The sequence below is a fragment of the Bactrocera oleae genome, chromosome 2 (genome assembly GCF_042242935.1).
Source record: "Bactrocera oleae isolate idBacOlea1 chromosome 2, idBacOlea1, whole genome shotgun sequence".
In the NCBI taxonomy this organism is placed as follows: Eukaryota; Metazoa; Arthropoda; class Insecta; order Diptera; family Tephritidae; genus Bactrocera; species Bactrocera oleae.
The window spans coordinates 34,300,141-34,322,429 of record NC_091536.1 but is presented as its reverse complement, the minus strand read 5'-3'; the positions used below and the strand labels follow the sequence as shown (position 1 = coordinate 34,322,429).

The 22,289-nt window shown below is 33.9% G+C and overlaps 2 protein-coding genes across 2 annotated transcripts in view; one reads left to right on the top strand and one right to left on the bottom strand.

Annotated features, from left to right (window-relative positions):
- LOC138858914 (uncharacterized) overlaps positions 1 to 22,289 on the top strand; it is a 428,364-nt gene that overhangs the window by 50,524 nt on the left and 355,551 nt on the right. The window lies entirely within an intron of this gene.
- LOC118681262 (uncharacterized) overlaps positions 1 to 22,289 on the bottom strand; it is a 157,062-nt gene that overhangs the window by 56,848 nt on the left and 77,925 nt on the right. The window lies entirely within an intron of this gene.

Here is a 22,289-nt window from a genome sequence, read left to right as displayed (position 1 = left end):
CGGATCACTATAGCATATAGCTGCCATGTAAACTGAACAATCGGAATCAAGTGTTTGTATGGAAACCTTTTTCATTTGACGAGGTATGTTCACGAAATTCGGCATGGGTTATTGCTAGAAGAAGCAATGCAATCTCCGAAAAAATTGTTCAGATCGGATCACTATAGCATATATCTGCCATACAAACTGAATGAAGTACTTGCATGGAAAACGTTTTCATTTGACGAGGTATGTTCACAATATTTGGTATGAGTTTTTGCCAGAAGAAGTAATGCAATCTCCGAAGAAATTGTTCACATCGGATCACTATAGCATATATCTGCCATACAAACTGAACGATCGGAATCAAGTGCTTGCATGGAAAACTTTTTCATTTGTCGAGGTATGTTCACAATATTTGGCATGAGTTTTTGCTAGAAGAAGTAATGCAATCTCCGAAGAAATTGTTCAGATCGGATCACTATAGCATATATCTGCCATACAAACTGAACGATCGGAATCAAGTTCTTGCATGGAAAACGTTTTCATTTGACGAGGTATGTTCACAATATTTAGCATGAGTTTTTGCTAGAAAAAGTAATGCAATCTCCGAAGAAATTGTTCAGATCGGATCACTATAGCATATATCTGCCATACAAACTGAACGATCGGAACCAAGTGATTGATTTCTCTCAATGGCATATAGCTGGCATACAAACTGACAATCTAAATAAAGTTCTTATATGAAAAAAATTGTTTATGACAAGTTATCTTCACGAAATATGGCATGGATGATGATTGTCCAAGATATCGCTACAATTTTCGAACGAATTGTTCATATCAGACCACTATATTAAACAGCTATCATAGAAACTGACCGATCAAAATAATTGTTTGTATGAAAGTTTTTAGTATGGATTATTGCTTAAGATGTGACTTCAATCTTCGAACGAATTGTTAAGATCGGACCACTATAGCATACAACTGTCAGATTTAACTACTTTACAAAAAATATATTATAAACAAATCAGATTAATTAATTATTTATACTGTCCAATTTGAGCTTTCAATAAAAATTATCTTATATCTACCAAAAACTGTTTTGCTTGTGCCAAAAGTAAGGTGTGACATGTAGCTCATTGGGACAATAAGTTGAAAAATGTGTTAAGAATAGATACATAAGAGTAAGGAGCAAAAATATTATTTATTTAACCATAAAATAAACACATCCCTAATTATTCAAGATATATTATTATTTATTAATAATAATAGAGAACTGCCTTTGTAAAGATAATTATTCAGTTTTAAAACCCTAATTAACTGATGGGTAGGTACAAACCAAATCTAGGTAGAATAATAGGTAGGAAATAAATAGTTCGAAACGTAGGTAGAAAACATAACCTAGGTAAAAAAAACCTCGATAACGCCCCTTTTGTACTTGATCAAATTTGGCATGGATTATTGGCCACGGAACAATAAAATATCCTAAGAAATTTTTCAGATCTGACTACTGTATCACATAGTTGCCGTACAAACTGATCGATCTAAATAAATTTGTAAAGTAGAAAATTTTGTTAAGAATATATACAGAAGAGTAAGGAGCAAAAATATTATTTAATTACCCATTATATAAATAAATCCCTAATTATTCAAGATATATTATTATTTATTAATAATAATAGAGAACTATCTAAAGATAATTATTCTGTTTGAAAACCCTAATTAACTGATGGGTAGGGTACAAAACAAAAAGTAAACATAGTTTGTAAGTTAGGTAGAAAGTATAACCTAGGTAAAAAAGAACCTCTACAATGCACTTTCTGTAATTAACACATTAGTATTCCTACGAAAGTTGCTTGATGATACCAAGAAGGGCAAAAGAGTTTACAGATGTGAAGTCGGGCTCTAAAACGTTCAATAAATAGGACACAACGCATCGGATCACTTCAGTTTACGCGAGCAGCTTAAACTTTCAACAACGCAAATAAGTTTCAAAATCAACGAAAAAATCCTTTTTTAAATAATACGCATACTTTTAATTATATTATTATTACTTAATTTATTAATATTTTAGTATATTTTTTATTTGTATAATATTTTTTTATAATTTTTGAAAATGCCAAGAGTATCTAGGCAATCGCAGGGACAAAGACGTCGCAATGCTCTGAATCGAAGCCGACGACAATATAGTCAAAATTTGGAAAATAATAGACAAAGGAACGCTGACTATACGCAGAATTACGCAGCTCAAATTTGGAGTACCGCAATGAGGAGAGAACTCGTGATAGTTCTGCACGTTCCACTAGACGACAGAACCTACTTCACAGAGCAGCAGCGTAATACAGTGGGTCATTCAAATAAACGTTTGAATCCAGAATATAGAGCAGCGGAGCAGGAACTCAACACCGCGGAACATTTAAATAGGAGAACCAATCCGGAATATAGAGCAGCGGAGCAGGAGGGCAACACAAGGGGTCATTCAAACAGGCGCTTGGATCCGGAATATAGAGCAGCGGAGCAGGAGCGCGACACAATGGAACGTTCTGTACGGCGCCAGAATGCAATCATAAGAGAAGAAGAGAGGCGACGAGATGCAGCATTGAGGAGAAGTCGTCGAGAAGATCCAATAAGAAGACGTCGTGAGCAAATTTTAAATTCTTTTCAAAGAAGAGTGACCCGCCAGCAAACCAGGCAACAACTAGCAAACGAGCAGGAATCAACGTTGGAAAGAGTACAATTGCATAGATCGGATCCCGCAAATCGTCAGTTAGAAAGCGAGAGGCAAACCAGGAGGAATATAAGAAGACGTCGTGAAATTTCTCCTGATGCACAGCTAGAAGAACAAGGAGGTCAACGCCAATATCTTTGATATGTATGCATTGTTGATAAAGAAAGGACCCACTGAAATATGCGTCTGTTGCGGTGGCACTTGGTTCCCTCATCAAGTGAAAAAACTAGAAAAATGTCAGACTTCAACAAAATTTGCGTGCTCAGAAGATGCTAGAAAAGTGTTTTATCTGTCATCAAAATTTCCGTCTTCGAACCAAAAGTACAACTTTTGCAACACATGCTATCGTATTGTTAGGAAGGGCAAGATACCAAATATCTGCCTATCCGAAGGATTGGAGTTTCCTGATATTCCGGAATGCCTTCAGGATTTAACGTGTCTAGAAGAAAGACTGATATCACCAACGATCCCATTTATGCGCATCATCTCCTTAGGATATGAACGACAATGTGCTATTCGTGGAGCAGTGGTGAATATCCCTATTTCAGTTGTAGATACAGTCACCATGCTTCCACGAAGATTTGATAACAGCCATATTATTCAAGTGCACTTGAAACGTCGATTGGAATATGAACAAAATTTTATGACAGAGACAGTGCGACCAGCAAAAATATTGGAGGCACTAAACTATCTGCTGGGTACAGAGCTCTACGTCAAGCATAATATCCAAATGTCAAGTGATTGGCTGGAAAATGCTGGAAACGAGGAAACTGTGCCATTTATTGCGGATCCTGCAGATGAGGCAGAAGTAAGAGACCTTCTTAATGCCCGTCAGGAAAATGTACCGCTTGAAATGAAAGAGGATTTAAATCCAGGTGGTCAGGAGACTTTAATGGACAATGAACCCGTTGAAAATCGATCCATTGAACGGGTTGCAATGGCACCAGGACAAGGTAGATGCCCAAGGGACGTTACAACCGACGACGATGCTCAGGAATTGTCGTATCCAACGATTTACTGCGGAAAAAAGAGGACAACTACAACAACTTATAGTAAAATTGCACGTTCTGAAATTCGACGCTATGATCAGCGTTGTGTGCGCGTGGACGTGCTCCTGTATATTTATAAGTTCTACGAGTTGGACCGCATTAAAAATGCAATTTCCTTTTGCCTGCGTAAAAAGTCTGGATCGAGGAATATAACTGCTGCAAATGTGAGGGATGAAAATTTTGTCAGCAACCTTATCCAGCATGATGAAGGCTATCATGTACTCAAAGGACTTCGATCCTCACCTGCACATTGGGAGGCAGAAAAGAAGAAAGTTTTAGCCATGATCCGCCAGTTTGGTTTGCCAACATTTTTTATCACAATGTCTTCTGCAGAAACAAAATGGCCTGAGTTGTTAGTCATATTGATGAAACTGGTGGATAAAGTAGACATTTCGGAAAAGGAAGCTACTGCTCTATCAAGCTCTAAAAAGGCTAGACTAATAAGGACAGATCCAGTTACATGTTCCAGGTATTTCGACAATCGATTCCGCCAAATGCTAAAATTATTACAAAACGGACTATTTGGAGAGAATTTAGTAGTCCGTTACTACTACAGAATTGAATTCCAGCAGAGGGGATCACCACATTGTCATGGCATGTACTGGCAAAGTAACGCACCACAATTGGAAAGTGATGGAATCACCAACACAAATGTTGTTGAAACATTCATCGATCGACACATCACAACCGATGGGGATGATTTGGACTTACTGGAATTCATTCAGTATCAAAAACACAGACATGGTCGAACTTGCCTAAGAGACCTACATGGAAAACAAGTGTGCCGATTCAACATGCCATATCCGCCGATGCCACGGACAGAAATACTTTTCCCTCTGGAGAATGAGGAAGGTATTGAGCAACACAAAACTAAATTCCAAAAAAAACAAGCCATTGAGGAAATAAATGCAGGGAATTTCTCCATTAAAAGAAAACTGCAGCACATCGGAAACAAATTTGTAAATGGATCGGAAATATCGGCTCAAGAAGCAGCTTATAATATTTTGGGACTGCATCTATCAGAAGATCTTCACACAATGAGCAAATTGAGCTGAATAAGCTCAAATATGACAAATTTTCATCGAACGAACTAGAACGGATTTTGGAAAACATTCATGTCACAGCGGAAGTAACAGCTGATGATCGAGCTGCCTCACAACTTTTAGATCCCGAATTTAGAGCTCTAGCCGTTCCAGAGCAAACAGGAGACATTAACGTTTTTCAAGAGCACAACAATACAGAGGAAGAGGAAGAGGCGGTTCGATTAATTAAACTCCCACCTCTAATATTAGAAGACCATTTACTGGAATGGTGCAGTCACTTAACAGTAAACAAAGGGAATACTTTGCTCATGTAATGCACAATGTAAGTAAAAGGGAAATCTTCTTCGAATATGTCGGAGGCGGTGCTGGAGTGGGCAAGAGTTGGCTTATAACAACTATATATCAATCGTTGATATTGCGAGCTAATAGTGTACCAGGAACCAACCCCGAAACAGCCAAGGTGTTACTCTGCGCACCCACTGGCAAATCAGCATTTGGAATGGGGGGCCTAACCCTTCATTCGGTTTTTTCACTCTCCGTCAACCAGTCTTCCGGCGATCTTCGGTTACTAAATAGTGACACATTAAACACAATTAATGCCAATCTCATAGATATTAGGCTTATTATAATTGACGAAATTTCAATGGTTGGAGCAAAGATGTTTGCATATTTAGATTGCAGGCTAAAGCAAATTTTCAGGAGCACCGCTTACTTTGGAGGCATACCAATTATCGTGTTTGGTGACTTAAAGCAACTGCCGCCAGTAGGAGATCGATGGATATTTGCGCCGAATAGGAATAATCATTACAGTACAATTACAGGAACACCGTTTTGGGATCAATTTCGGTACTTTGAGCTCACTGAAATAATGCGCCAGCATGAAGATGAAGCATTTGCCATCGCTTTAAATAACATGTCAGAGGGAAATATGACACACGCTGACATCCAATTAATCAAAAGCAGGGAAAAGACCTCTAATGAGATACCGAACGAAGCCATCCATCTATTTTATTCAAATGCTGGAGCAAATGATTTAAATTTAACTAAACTGGCAAACACGATGACCGAGGAGTTCATTTCGACTGCGAAGGATACAATTAAGTCAAGTTCCCTAACAGAACGCAGCAGGGCAAACATTTTAGAAGCTGTGAAGTCTTTTAAGCCATCGGAAACACAAGGAATGCTTTATACGTTGCAGCTCAAGACTTCGATCAAATTTATGGTGACAGTCAACATAAGCATAAGTGATGGTCTCGTCAATGGTGCTACGGGGGAACTAATGCAGGTTGATTCCGAATCACATAGATCAGAAAGTTCAGTTTTGCGACTATGGATAAAATTCGCAGAATCAAGAGTTGGAAGCTTTGCACGTTCCAAGCAGCCTCACAGTCGCAATGCAGATTGGACACCAATCATGAGCATGGTCCGATCATTCCAACACAAGAGAAATGAGCAAATAACCAGCATGACAGTTTCCGGTTATTCCAGCTGAAGCCATCACGATACATAAAAGTCAAGGTGGAACATACACACAAGTTGCTGTTCATCTAGAGGGTAGAGTAAGCAGATCAACTTTATATGTAGGATGTAGCAGAGCCACAAGTGCCAATGGATTGTATATAATCGGTTGAAGACAGAAGGAGCATTGACGACATGCTACAGATTTTTGACTGAAAAATCGGAACAACGTCTAGATATTTATTATCAAAATGTAATTAGCCTAAACAAGCATATTAAAGATATCAGATCAGACAAGCTGATTTGTTCTGCTGATATTCTGTGCTTTGCCGAGACATGGGCCTTACCTCAAGAAGAATTCCCAATAGAAGGCTACAGTGTTATTGCACGCCTTGATGGAGAAACAAGATCATCCCGACGACGCCCTGCCAACGGCCTTATAATATACTACAAGCAAGATAGGTGCCCAGGTCTATCAGAAGGATCATTTTCAAGAAACGACACCGGTTCAACAAACGTTTACCAACTGTTAAACGTAAACAATTCAACAGTTTCCATATCACTTGTGTACAGGAACCCCCGCTATAGACTTCCGGAATTTAGAAACCAAGTGGAAAATAATATCCGTCAGATAACTAAACAGTATAATGGACCGTCAGTAGTCCTTGGTGACTTTAACATATGTCGCTTAACAGCAACTGATGATTTGGAGGCTCGATTGCAACAGTTAGGATTTCAATCTTCATTGGCTAAGGTCGCCACAACAAAACAAAAAACAGCAATAGATTGGGTATGGACAAACATGGATTCTGCAATGACCTCATGTATCACATATGAAACACCATATAGTGACCATGACGGAATATTTTTAAGCTTTAGAAAATAGATATATTATATATATAGATATATGTTAGATTCAATATTATTAAATTTAAGTTTGTATTATAATATAAAGTGTAAGTCATAGATGTAATTATTGTAATTTATACATCATATAAAAAAGTATTATAGAATAATAAATATTATTATATGTTATATATTTTCTAATTTCTATAAATATTATAATTTGTTTTGTTTTCCATTAATTTAATGTGAATAATCAATCAGCTTAAAAAATTAAAATTTATGTAAATGTCTGAAAGATCTATTTACCTCAATAACTAACCTTAATTCGAATAGAAGATTGTTTATAGCAAAGAACCTAGCTAGAAAGAAGATGCAAACCGTTGGCAAGTCACGTTTTCAAATGCAGTCATACATATAGTGGTTACTAAAAGAAATGCACCTGTGAAGGGTATTATAGATTCGGCGGAGTCGAATATAACGTTTTATCTTGTTTTTAAATAATTTTATGTTAATTTATTTTTAATTTATTTTGAGAAATATATAAAATACTTTTAAGTTATTACTAGTAAAGTATTTTGATATATTTCTTAAAATATTTCATGTACTTGACACCATTATGGAGTCATAGAAGTATAAAATTGTGTTTTGCCGTCGGCATTTTCATATCATGTGTGCATGTAAAGAAATATGAAAGAAAAATATTTGTAAATTTGGCTACAAACAACAAATGTATGTAGATATGAACATTCATTACTTCATGTGAAATCTCCGTTGACACGGTCAACCAATGATTGAAGCTCACGTTTTTTGCTTTTATGTCAAAGAGTCAATCTGTCGAAGGACTGACGCGACGAATGGCGAAAAGAAGCTTGTGGGCAAGCTAATGCTCGGGGAGATGTGTAAGGCGTTTGCTTTTATGAATGAGACGTCTTAGCTTATTGCCAGCGTTCATGAATGAAAATGAGAACTTAAAACAACGAGAAGGTGCAGGTTCGACAGCGAACAATTTGTAGGATTTTATCAAGGAGTTCACCTCACATGCACGAGAAACAAATAACATTTCTCGCTTTTATAACAGCGGTGAATCTGTAAACATACGCTCTCTTAACATAACCAAACGGCGAATATTGAAGAGAATATATATGTATGCCAAACTGGGAATATTGATATGCTATTTGAAACATATTCCCTTTTATTGAACTATTTTTTATTATAATTTTTAAATTATTTTATGTTAATTCATTTTTACTTTCTTGTGAGTTATTATGCCACTTCACAGATGCATGATTATTTTTTGCCATATAAACGATTTTTATGATGAAAAATTGATAAAATATGATTTTTTTGCACAAATGCTACATTGATAAAATGTGAAAGATTATGCGAAAAATTATATTTTACTATTTACATGATTTTCTAATTTCAATTGTTACAGAATTAATAATTTATGTATGTACATATGTACATCAATATGTTATATTATATAATATAATAATATATTATCAATTATCAATAAATACATGTGAGCGCACTGCTCTATATGTAAGTATGTATGTACAAATATGCGTATAACCGCGCAAAATAAGTAAAGTACAAAAACAACAATTGTCTCAAATAGCATCAGCACCAGAAATCAATATGGCAGCCAAATTGACAAATCCTAAATTTGTAGTAAATCACACACCAACAACATTTTCATTCATGAACGCTGGCGCCCAAGCAATAAGCTAAGTCGTTTCATTCATAAAAGCAAACGCCTTACACATCTCCTCGAGCAGGCGTTTGCCCACAAGTCTTTTCGCGACGATGGCAAAAGCTAGAAATCATAAATTGAACATTTTCTGATGTTTCCTCTAGAAGGGAAGGGAAGTGACAACCCTGCAAACACAGAAAACAATGACAAAAGTGGCAACAAAGCTTTTGTCGATTCAAAATATTTCACAATTCTAAAATATTTTTCCGTGGCTCGCAAAAATCTACGTTAATATGTATGCATGTTCATATAAAAACATACATACCTACAATGATTTGTTGGCAAAGCTGTTAGAGCGGCAAGGGAAGCGATGACAATCGGCGAGCGTTCGTTTATTTTTCGGCACATCTCGGATTTTCTACCAACTACACAATGTTGTTACGCTTTGTCGTCGCGTCAGTCCTTCGACAGTTTGACTCTTTGACATAAAAGCAAAAAACGTGTCAATGGAGATTTCACATGAAGAATTGATACTAATGTGCAAACGACATAATATATGTAAGTACATATTTACGTACATAATTACTTTTACACATGCATTTGAAATGAAAAATTGAAGCATGAATGTGAAATACCGACGGCAAAACACAATTTTGTACTTTTGTGACTCCATAATGGTGTCAAGTAAATGAATGATTTTAAGAAATATATCAAAATATGTTTAAATTATTATTAATAACTCACAATAAAGTAAAAATGAATTAACATAAAATAATTTAAAAATAATAATAAATAATAGTTCAATAAAAGCGAATATGTTTCAAATAGCATATCAATATTCCCAGTTTGGCGTACATACTTATATATTCTCTTCAATATTCGCCGTTTGGTTATGTTAAGAGAGCGTATGTTTACAGATTCACCGCTATTATAAAAGCGAGAAATGTTATTTGTTTCTCGTGCATGTGTGGTGAACTCCTTGATAAATTCCTACAAATTGTTCGCTGTCGAACCTGCACCTTCTCGTTCATTTAAGTTCTCTGGTTAGCCGTCCAATCGAGGATCATACAAAATTCAGTTTGCACCTTCTCGTTCTTCTAAGTTCTCTGATTGAACTTTCGAATTTGCGCATTTTCGATGTTCCCTTTTAATACAACTTGTTGTTTACATTTTAGCACAGCTAACATTTGCGCCTTCTCAATTTAAAAACATTCTCTGTTTAAACTATCCATATACAGTCAAAGACAAAAGTTTAAATACACAAAATTTCACTTTTTGTGCAAAAAAATAAGTATTTTAACGCAAATGTAAGCATGAAGTTTATTTTTAGTACATTATTTGCTAACATTGAAACCAAAAAAACATTCAATGTAGCTTAGGTAACGGCTAATTCATCAGAAAAATAAAATTAGACGGGACAAAGGTTTAAAGACAACCACTGAAAAATAGGCATCGCATATGTTTTACAAATTCTTTTGAAAAAAGTTCCGTTATATTTGATGATTTAGCAACTTATACAATTGTATACGGTATTAGAAGCGGTTTCTTCTCCAAGAGTGCACATAGAGTAAAGAAAACAAATACAGAGTGGTGTTAAAAATTTAATAATTAAACATTTTCAGGATGGAAAATCTTACCGAGATATAGGGAAAATCCTTAATCTATTTTGTGCAAGTGTGCTAAATATTATTCGAAAGTATAAAACGCACAAATCCGTGGAAAATAGGCCAAGGTCTGGGCGTCCAGGGAAGCTTTCCCGGTGAGATGTAGTTTAATAATCAAAGAAGTGACAAACAATCCCAAAATAAGTGCTTCAAAGATAGCCAATAGCACCCAAAAACTGTAGCAAGAGCCTTACGAGAAAAGAGAGTTCCACGTAAAAAAAACCTTTCATATCTGAGAAAAATAAGTAACTTCGTCTTGAATTTGCAAACAAATACAAGGATATGGATGAACCCCTATATATATGCATATAACGCCAAATGGTTTTTTCAAACAATTCATTGACACAAAAAAAAAAACGTTATCGTATTTTTAATAGGTGTATATATTAATTTGATTTTAGAATACATATTTTGTACTACTACTTATGTGTATACATATGTTACATTAACAAATAAGTCACCTAGACTTAATAATTAGTTACATCAAGTTTACTCCATTATTAGAATTATGTTTTCAATTTCTATGATATGACAAAATTTATAATTATGAAAAGCCTTCTGAATTAAAAAGCTGTATTACCGGTAAAAACCCCAGAGTTCATAATAAAATAAACATTTAATAGGCAATTTTTCCAACTTATGTATGTGCGTTACGTGAGCAATTGCTTATTGAGCAAAGGATAACAATAAAACGTTGGCTAAGCGGCCGAAGCAAATTGAACGATCGCAAGAAAGGAGGGGTCAGGCGCACACTGCCACATAATTATATAATATCAGATATATATTTTCATTAATCGAATTTATTTTAGAACGATTATAAGTATGAATTTATGTTTATTTATATTTTTATTACCAAATTGTGCGAATCAGCGCGGATATGACAAAATTTGTTTCAATAGAAAATTTTACGACAATGTCGGTCGGATATGTTGTCTCGTTTGTCCTTTTTGCAGCGCTTTGCTATTGAAAATTTACTTATGCTCTTTTGAAATACTGCGATTACCAATTGGGCTGCATTTCCATAGCGTTCTTATTAGGTAAAATGGGCTAAATCGACAAACTAAGAAATATGATAATAAATAAACATATAAAAGTACTGAATGGAGTGAGCTTAGCATATATATAGAACTACAAACAGAAAGTGAACAGTAAAACAGTAACAAAGTAAACTCCAGTGGCGCCATCTATATGTCGACTAGTGCGTTAGGACCTGCTATCCTTTATCGACTTCCAGTAAAAATTTCATGACATTTCATCTATTGGTACAAAAAATCAACATAAAATTTTGTTTTAAAATTGGTAAAACTTTTACCGAAACATTTCAATTGATAAAATAAGTTTATGGCCATTATTGCCTATCCCGTAGCAGAGTGCAAGAGTGGTTTCAACGTTTTTAAAGTGGTCGTGAGGACATAAATGAAAAATGAGCCGAAATCCAAAAAATCGCGCCTGGAGAAGTCTAAAGTGAAGACAATGCCGTATTCGACGTGTTCGGCCCGAATATCGCGAAGATGGAAGTTGGCGTTTGTTGCACGATAATGCGCCGTCTCGTCGATCGACGCTTGTGGCCGATTATTTAACCAAAAATCACATTTTAACAATCAACCACTCCCCGTTTTCACCTGATATGGTACCGTGCGACTTCTACCTTTTCGGAAAAATGCATTTGCTGATGAAAGGAAAGCGTTATGCAGACGTGGAGGCCATTCAAAAGGCTTGAACCGGCATACTGGCGGCTATACCGGGCAATGAGCTAAAACACTCGTTCGACATGCTTTTGGACCGTGCAAAAAGCTGGATTAAAGCAGAAGGAGACTATTTTGAATAAAATTAATTGATTTTGCCGATAAAAACATTTGTTTTGTCTTTTTTTTTTAAGTCCTGTTTACTTTGAAAAGCACCTTGTATATAGTGCATAATATGAAAATAAATTAAAATATTATTTTAAGTCCCTATTAGTTCATGTTGCCAATTCTCCTTTCTGAAAGGAACATCAGACAAATTCTTCAATTTATGATTTTTAGCATCGTCGTGAGAAAGCAGCTTGTGGGCAACATACAAACGCGAGGGGATAGGTAGGATTTTCAGTTGTGGTTGTCAAATTTATAAAATAGAATTTTTCTCGTTTTACTGAAATATTCAAATTCAATTTCATTCATTCATTTAAACTTTTTTTTTCCCAGGAATTCCATACGAAAACCAAATGTGGTTTACCACGCGCACAAAAAATAACGCGGTGCAGAGTTATGAACGAACGCACTTTGCTTTATAGCAAACTCACATTCCTTATGAATGAATTTGTTATCGTTGTAATATGAAATACTTAGAAAATATGGTTGTGTGAATATTGGTCGATGATGGTGCGTATGCAATTTTTTTTGACACTTGCGCGAATGTTTGATTTTTTGCGAAAGACATATTGAGGGACTTACATATATATGTACATATGAGCAAATATATTTGCACATGCGAATGAAGGAAGGCAATTTAAATATATGAACATTTGAAGCAAGTAAACAACAATATCTGTTGAGTTCACAGATTAGACAAAGTTACTACTCGAATATCGTCTGCGGTGCTGCTTGTATAGCACACTTCTTTATTGCAACGTGAAATATATTGCCTAAGTTCAAATCCTATCAGATATTTATTATATACTTTTTTTATTTTTATAATCCTCTTTTATTCAATGATATTTTAATTCTATTTTCATATTATTTCCCTCATTATTTATATTTTCTTGTCAGAAGTCAATAATTTTCCTTTTTATTACTTTAATTTTTGTTCATCCGCATACCAAAGAACATCTGTGCGTATGTATGTACTATCTATTGTACATTTTATTATGGAGTGGTGTAGTTCGTTGCGAAAATTGATAGGATGGTGAGATTTTATTTTCGAACTTGCGCGTTCTCGATGTTCCCTCATAGCAGTTAACATTTTAGCACAGCTAACATTTGCGCCTTCTCTATTCATTAACATTCTCTGACATAACCAATCGGCGAATAGTGAGGAGAATATAATATCAGAGAATGTTAATGAATAGAGAAGGAGCAAATGTTAAATGAAAACTTTTTGAGTACTAATTTGTAATTCCACAAGAGGGAACATCGAAAAGTATAACTTCGAAAAAGAAAAATACACCACGCAATGTGCGAAATGCTATAAATAGACACAACGAATATTTCTAAATGAAATACCTATTTAGATTTATGTTTTCAATTTCTATGATATGACAAATTTATAATTATGAAAAACCTTTTGAATTAAAAATCTGTATTACCGATAAAAACCCCAGAATTCATAATAAAATAAACATTTAATAAGCTAGTTTTCTAACTTATGTATGTGCGTTGCGTAAGCAATATACTTATTAAACAAATGATAATAATAAAACGGTGGCTAAGCGGCCACGTTTCCACTTTTGTGGTGGCTTAGGTCGTAAGCGGGAAGGGGTTAAGCACAATCCGAATACGAGCCTATACGTTCGAATCCTAAAACGAATTTTATTTAATTTTTTTATTTTATTAATTGGAGTCTAAGCATATCATAATTCAATTTCTTTAATAGCATATTTTACTTCCTGAGATAATTAAAATATATCAGGAAAATATAATATGTTCATATGTTTAGGTTTATTGAATATTTCCTTATTATGCGTATTTACACAAATGTGATAATCACACATACATTCTTAAATACACGTACGCTGATGATTGCTTCTTCTTGCCCCGCACAAGCAATGACTTTTGTCTACGCTTTTTGCTTTTTGCGAGTTGAACGATCGCAGGCAAGGAGGGATTGGGGCGCACCGCCACATAATTATTTCAGATATATATTTTATTTATCGAATTCAGTTTGAAAACGATTATAGGTATGAATTTATTGGTATATATATATATATATATATATATATATATAATATATATTATATTACGAAAATAATTCATAAATGCATCAGTATTTTTCAATACAAATTAAGCAACATATCAATATATTATGAGCCCTCACTTGACACGCCTATGTGCATGGTGGCAAGCCAACGAAATAACGGCGAGTTCGCGCGGACATTGTGTTGTTGAAAAAAACCAAATGACGACTTTGCCGACAAACATACATATTTATATACATACATACGAACGAGCTCGCATACATATTGACGCCAAATTTTGCGCATCGTCGCGGAGTTTTCAAAATTTGTTTCAATCGACAATTTTGCGACAATGTCGATCGGCTATGTTGTCTCGTTTGTCCTTTTTGCAGTGGTTTGCTATTGAAAGTTGACTTATGCTCTTTTGAAATATTGCGATTACCAATTGGGCTGCATTTTCATAGCGTCGTATTTAGATAAAATGGGCTAAATCGAAAAACTATGAAACAATGATAATAAGTAAACATATAAAAGTACTATATGGACTGTGCTTAGAATATATAGAAGTAGTTAATGATTTCATATGAATGTCAATTTGATATAAATTTTATAATTTAATGCCATAAATAGTGCATAATATGAAAAAATATAAATATTATTTAAACTCGAATAGGTCATGTTGCACATTCTCCTTTCTGAAGTGAACATCAGACAAATTTTTCAATTTCTGATTTTTAGCAAATGTTGTGAGGAAGCAGCTTGTGGACATACAAATGCGAGGGGGATGGTAGGATTTTCAGTGGTGGCTGTCAAATTGTAAAATTGAATTTTTCTCGTTTTACTCAATTTCATTCATTTATTTCGCATATGCGTAGGAATTCTATATGAAAACCAAATGTGGTTTACCAGGCGCACAGAAAAAATAGCGCGGCGCAGAGTTATGAACGAACGCACTTTGCTTTGAAGCAGCGCACGTTCCTTATGAATGAATTTGTTGTCGTTGTAATATAAAATACTTAGAAAATAAGCCGCGAGTTTGCTTGAATATTATTGGCCGATGCTGGTGCGTCTACGTTTTTTTGTCACTTGCGCGAATGTTTGATTTTTTGCGAAAGACATATTGAGGGACATACATATGTACATATGTTTACATATATGAAAAAATATTTGGACATGCGAATGAAAGAAGGCAATTTCAAGAATATTTACATATGGACATATGAACATTTGAAGCAAGTAACCAATAATAGCTGTTTGAATTCACAGATTAGACTCAAGAGCTTGAATATTGTCTGTGGAGCTGCTTGTATAGCAGACTTCTTTATTGCAATGTGAAATATTTTGAATAAGTTCAAATCCTATCAGATATTTTTTTATACTCTTTTTTTATTTTTATATTCCTTTTTTATTAAATGATATTTTAATTCTATTTTCATATTATTTTCCTCATTATTTATATTTTCTTGTCGGAAGTCAATTACTTTCATTTTTATTATTTCAATTTTTGTTTATGCGCATATCAAAGAACATCTGCGCATATGTATGTATATACATTTTGCTTATAGAGTGGTGTAGTTCGTTGCGTAAATTGACAGCTGTGGTGACATTTTATTTTCGAACTTGCGCGTTTTCGATGTTCCTTCTTAGCAATTAACATTTTAGTACTGCTAACATTTGCTCCTTCTCTACTCTTCAACATTCTCTGATAATATGTATGCCAAACTGGGAATATTGATATGCCATTTGAAATATATTCCCTTTTATTGAACTATATTAATTAACTTTTTAAATTGTTTTATGTTAATTCATTTTTACTTTATTGTGAGTTATTAGTAATAGTTTAAACATATTTTGATATATTTCTTAAAATTATCCATGTACTTGACACCATTATGGAGTCACAAAAGTACAGAATTGTGTTTTGCCGTCGGCACTTTCATATCATGTGTACATGTAAAGAAATATGAAAGAAAAATATTTGTAAATTTGTCTACAAACAACATATGTATGTAGATGTGAACACTCATTACTTCATGTGAAATCTCCGTTGACACGGTCAACCAATGATCGAAGCACATTGTGTTGTTGTAGTAGAGATGTGTAAGGCGTTTGCTTTTATGAATGAAACGACTTAGCTTATTGCATGTGTGCCAGCGTTCATGAATGAAAATGTTGTTGTTGTGTGATTTACTAAAAATTTAGGATTTGTCAATTTGGCTGCCATATTGATTTCTGACGCTACTTATGCTATTTGAGAGAATTGTTGTTTTTGTATAACAATGTTTGTATTTTTTCTATTGGCTCACATACTTACATTTGTACGCATACAAGGTGCGTTCCAAAGTAAACAGTACAAATGTAACAAAGTAAACTCTAGTCACGCCATCTATATGTCGACCAGTGCGTTAAAATCTGCTATCCTTTATAGACTTCTAGTAAAAATTTCATGACATTTCATTTATTGGAAGCGAAGTTATTGCGTTTTAAGTGTCAGTATGTTTTTGCCATCGGTGCGAAAATAAGCTTCGAACAAAGAGCCAACATTAAATTTTGTTTTAAAATTGGTAAACCTTTTACCGAAACGTTTCAATTGATGAAACAAGTTTATGGCAATGATTGCCTATCCCGTAGCAGAGTGCATGAGTGGTTTCAACGTTTTCAAAGTGATCGTGTGGACATAAATGAAACCCAAACAATCGCGCCTGGAGAAGTCAAAAGTGAAGAAAATGCTGATTTGTTATTATGATTCCAGGGGTAAAGGCTAAAACGTTAATGCGGTATTCTACCTTGAAGTTTTGAAGCGTTTGGTGCGCCGTCTTCGACGTGTTCGGCCCGAATATCGCGAAGATGGAAGTTGGCGTTTGTTGCACGATAATGCGCCGTCTCATCGATCGACGCTTGTGGCCGATTATTTGATCAAAAATCACATTTTAACAATCAACCACTCTCCGTATTCACCTAGTTCAAAAAGTTCTATTAAGCTTTTACTTTTCTGCGCCTTTGCTATATTACACTTTGCTGAATTTACTTAGTTTAATTTACTTTAGTTGTTGAATTGCTTGCTGTTGCCTTGGATAATTTGTGTTTACCTTCCAATGCCCATATATAAAGTAATTAATAAATAAAAATTTTTTGTATTGTAGTTTTAAATCACAGCACTTGATTTTGATTTTATTTTAACTATTTTTATTTATTTATTTTTTTGTTTCCGAACTGGGACGCGGGACGTCGACTGCGACTATTATATATTTGAGAATAGTAACTGTGGATCTTCAGGAATAAACACTGAACTAACAAGTAAGGAAGGGCTAATTTCGGATGTAACCGAACATTTTATACTCTCGCAAAGTCAAATGGTATACTCGTTTTAGATTTCTTTGTGGATCTTGCCGCCTTGTTCTATGTTGACAGATATTTTCGGTAAAAAGGCAACTATATGCACTGGGGTCCATATATTCAGTACCTAGGGGCTTGAACAGTTTAACTTTAAACGTATTATTCACGCAAAGTTTTACGCTGATATAATCATTGTTGCTTGATTTCCATACTATACCGATTACGTCCATCTGCAATACCAACCGTCTTACGGTACCAAAAAATATGTGTACCAAGTTTCATAAAGATATCTCAATTTTTACTCAAGTTAGAGCTTGCACGGACGCACGTACAGACGGACGGACAGTCAGTCACCCGGATTTCAACTCGTCTCTTCATCCTGATCTTTTATATATATATAACCCTATATCTAACTCGATTAGTTGTAGGTGATACAAGCAACCGTTAAGTGAACAAAACTATTTTACTCCGTAGCAACATGTTGCAAGAGTATAAATATTATATATAGATCGCTCTTAAATCCAACTGGTACTAATAAATCGAAATACGCGTTTTTACTAATTTTATTCGAGAAAACTCATATGTACTTAAACAAGTATCCAGTTTAAATTATGCTTTATCGCTTTAATTTAATCAGTCTACACTTAGTAAATTTTAATAAATTTTTACTCATTTTTTAACATATAACAATAACAAGAAAAATACAAGTATATGATACCCATCACAAATACAAAGGCTCTTAACAAGAATTTGATTCCGATCGTTCAGTTAATATGGCAGCTATATGCTATAGTCAAATCGATCTACAAAATTTGTTAGCAGATTGTAATATTGCCTTAAATATTAATCCATGCCAAATTTCGTGAAGATACCTCGTCAAATAAAACAGTTTTCCATACTGAAGTGCTTCATTCCGATTGTTCAGTTTGTGTGGCAGCTATATGCTATAGTGATCCGATCTAAATAATTTTTTCGCAGTATAGTGGCGTACGCTAAGTATGCAAACTGTCTAGATAAGCAGGCTATGACTTTCGATCAACCAAAGCTATTAAGGGGTTAGGGGTAGTCAAAATTTTCAAATAATCAAATAATTTGTTTGGATTTTCGTTAAGCGTAATATCTTGAAAATATTCTCGAAATCCGCTCAGTAGATTTTAATGAAATTTATACAGCTCTTAGAATCCATAATAAACTCGGGCCTGATCAAAAGATTTTTTTTTCAAAATTTCAATTTTTTAAAATCAATTAACTGTTGAGTTTTTCTCAAAAATCTAGAAAAAACTTCCTGTGGCCGCCATTTTGTTAATTTTTAAAAAAGTTTCGATCAGGCCTAGAATTATCAATTTTTTTCATCCGATTGATTTTAGATGAATTTTCAAGGACTTATGATTGTCACCGCAGGGACATTTTTTTGGAACTGGGTCAACACTATAACTTTGGAACTTAAAATTTTATTTTTTTTTGAAATTTCATGACTTCAAGTCAAAACATTGTACAATAATGCCATATTACTAATTTTGTAAAATAACATCACTTAATAGAAAAAAAAATTATGGTTTATTGCACCTACTCCACAATTGAGAGTAGAGCTGCCACAAATCTCAAGGTGCCTGCAAATAAACTTCCTTCGTTTATAAAGTGTTAAAAAAATATAGTTTTCCGCAAACGCGCGGAAGAAATCAAATATGATAGTTTGAGTGATCCTGATGGATAACTGATCTCTTTATTTCAGTTTACTCTTATTTATACAATTTTCTATTTGCTTAATTCTTACAATAAGTGTCAGTTACAATATTCGCTTATTCAGTAATTGGTTTAATTGTTTACATTTTTCGGGTGGTCTTAGCTTAATGAAAAATAATATTGATTACTTAAATAAGCAAAGATGCTTATTAAGAAGCTGTGGTCTTAGCTTAATGAAAAAGAGTATTGATTACTTAGATAAGCAAAGATTCAATATAATTTTTCGATAGGTTATTTATTTTATCCAAAATAGCGTTATATGGTATTTTTTGAGATTCTAAATTTCTATTTATAGAAGTTTTTCAAGTTTTTTTAAATTTTACAACCCTATAAATTATGTACATAATTAAAAAAATTACAACTATGTACCATAAAAATGAATGATGTTTAAAAACTTTCATTGGTTCAGCTAAACTATTTATGTTTTCAAGTTTCATTTCTTTATTATACTCTCGCAACCTGTTGCTACAGAGTATAATAGTTTTGTTCACCTAACGGTTGTTTGTATCACCTAAAATTAATCGAGTTAGATATAGGGTTATACATATATAAATGATCAGGATGAAGAGACGAGTTGAAATCCGGGTGACTGTCTGTCCGTCCGTCCGTCTGTCCGTCCGTCCGTCCGTGCAAGCTCTAACTTGAGTAAAAATTGAGATATCTTTATGAAACTTGGTAGACATGTTTCATGGTACCGTGAGACGGTTGGTATTGCAGATGGGCGTAATCGGACCACTGCCACGCCCACAAAACGCCATTAATCAAAAACAAATAACTTGCCATAACTAAGCTCCGCAATAAGATACAAGACTGTTATTTAATACACAGGATCACATTACGGAGGGGCATCTGCAGTTAAAATTTTTTTTTAAAAGTGGGCGTGGTTCCGCCTCTAATAGGTTTAATGTGCATATCTCCTAAACCGCTAATGCTATAATAACAAAATTCACTGGAAGCAAATGTTTTTAGCACTTCTATTGACGGTGTGAAAATAGTTGAAATCGGGTGGCAACTCCGCCCACTCCCCATATAACGGTACTGTTAAAAACTACTAAAAGCGCGATAAATCAAGCACTAAACACGCCAGAGACATTAAATTTTATCTCTGGGATGATATGAGATGACTTTATAGGAACCGCGTTCAAAATTAGTCAGTGGGCGTGGCACAGCACACTTTTAGGTGAAACCCCATATCTTGAGATCTGCTCAACCGATTTCAACCAAATTCGGTGCATAACGTTCTTTTTATGTTTCTATGTCATAGTGCGAAAATGGGCGAAATCAGACTACAACCACGCCTACTTCCCATAAAACACCATTTTCAATTCCATCTGATTCTTTCACTTTCCACTATGCATATCAAGCAACAATGATTATATCGGGGTAAAACTTTGCGTGAATAATACGTTTAAAGTATGCCACCTTGTGACCAAAAATTGTCTAAATCGAACCAAAACTGTTCAAGCCCCTAACTACTAAATATGTGGACCCCAGTGCCTATAGTTGACCTTCTACCGAAAATATTAGTCAATCCACAAAGAAATCTCAAACGAGTATACCATTTGACTTTGCGAGAGTATAAAATGTTCGGTTACATCCGAACTTAGCCCTTCCTTACTTGTTTTTTGTTTGAATATATTCTATAATTTCAAAATTATTAATATGATTGTTCTTTAAATATTTCCAAATTTTACAATCGTCATTTTCATATACCTATAACATTGTTAATATTTGTATAATTCTCAAAAGTAACAAGGTAAATTCCATTTATGGCATAGCCATCAACTGTGTTATTTCCGGAGACTAATATTGCTCCTTCTTTAATTGCATCTATTTCTTTTTTTTTTCTCTGATTTTTTTACATTTACCTTTTTTTTGGAAAAAATATCTGATAGGCAAGTATAATACTAATTTTACAATAGATGTTTATCATATCTTTTTTAAAATTTTTTTTTGTATTAATATATTCTTTCTTGCATTTTGCATTTCTTTGCCCATTACTAATTTACCGTCTTCTTTTGTGATTGCTCTTACTTCATAGTATTTGCAATCATATATAATTTTTTGGATACTTAATATATATAACAATTACATCTTTATTTTATAATATCTTAAAGTTAGAAATGTCCATTAAATCAGTTATAGTCAATCGTCCGTGTTCATTTTGTATTATATTTTTTATCTCATCTAAATGTAAAATTGCAGGGTTTAAAATTCTTAGTTTTGCCATAGCTATCGTATGAACCATATTTTGTAGTTCAGTTATTAAAAATTAATATTTCCTTTTTAGTAAAAGTTTAACATGTGAATTTTCGCTTACATTTTTAATTATTTTTGTTGATTGACTGATCATTTTAAAAATTTCAGAGTTTGTTGTGTATTATTTATTGTTATTTTCAATTAGTTCGTTTAACTTATTATTTATTAACACTAAATCGTCATGATCTGGTGTTCCTGCTATCCACTTCCATAGTGTCCCTAATTCATGTATCCCTCTTTTATATCTTGTATCTTTATTTTGCATTTTGTATTTGTTCTAATAAAGTTTTGATAATTTTAATTTTTGGTTCTGTATCTAAATCATTAATATATGGTACCTTATTTTCATTATTCCCATGTAAATTATTATATCTGTATTTTTTATTACTATAACTTTTGTCTGAATTTATAAGTTCTCTAAAATAAGTTAAATTAGTAATGTGAAAAATGTCGCCATAGTTATTATATAAGGCTACGTCTTCGTCCTCTAATAAGACATAATCTTCTCTTGTGTAGTCCACAATGTCCGTCATTGTTTGAACACTTAATATAAGAACAAGAAAAAACGTTAACTTCGGTTGCGCCGAAGCTATAATGCCCTTCACAAATACAAAGGCCCC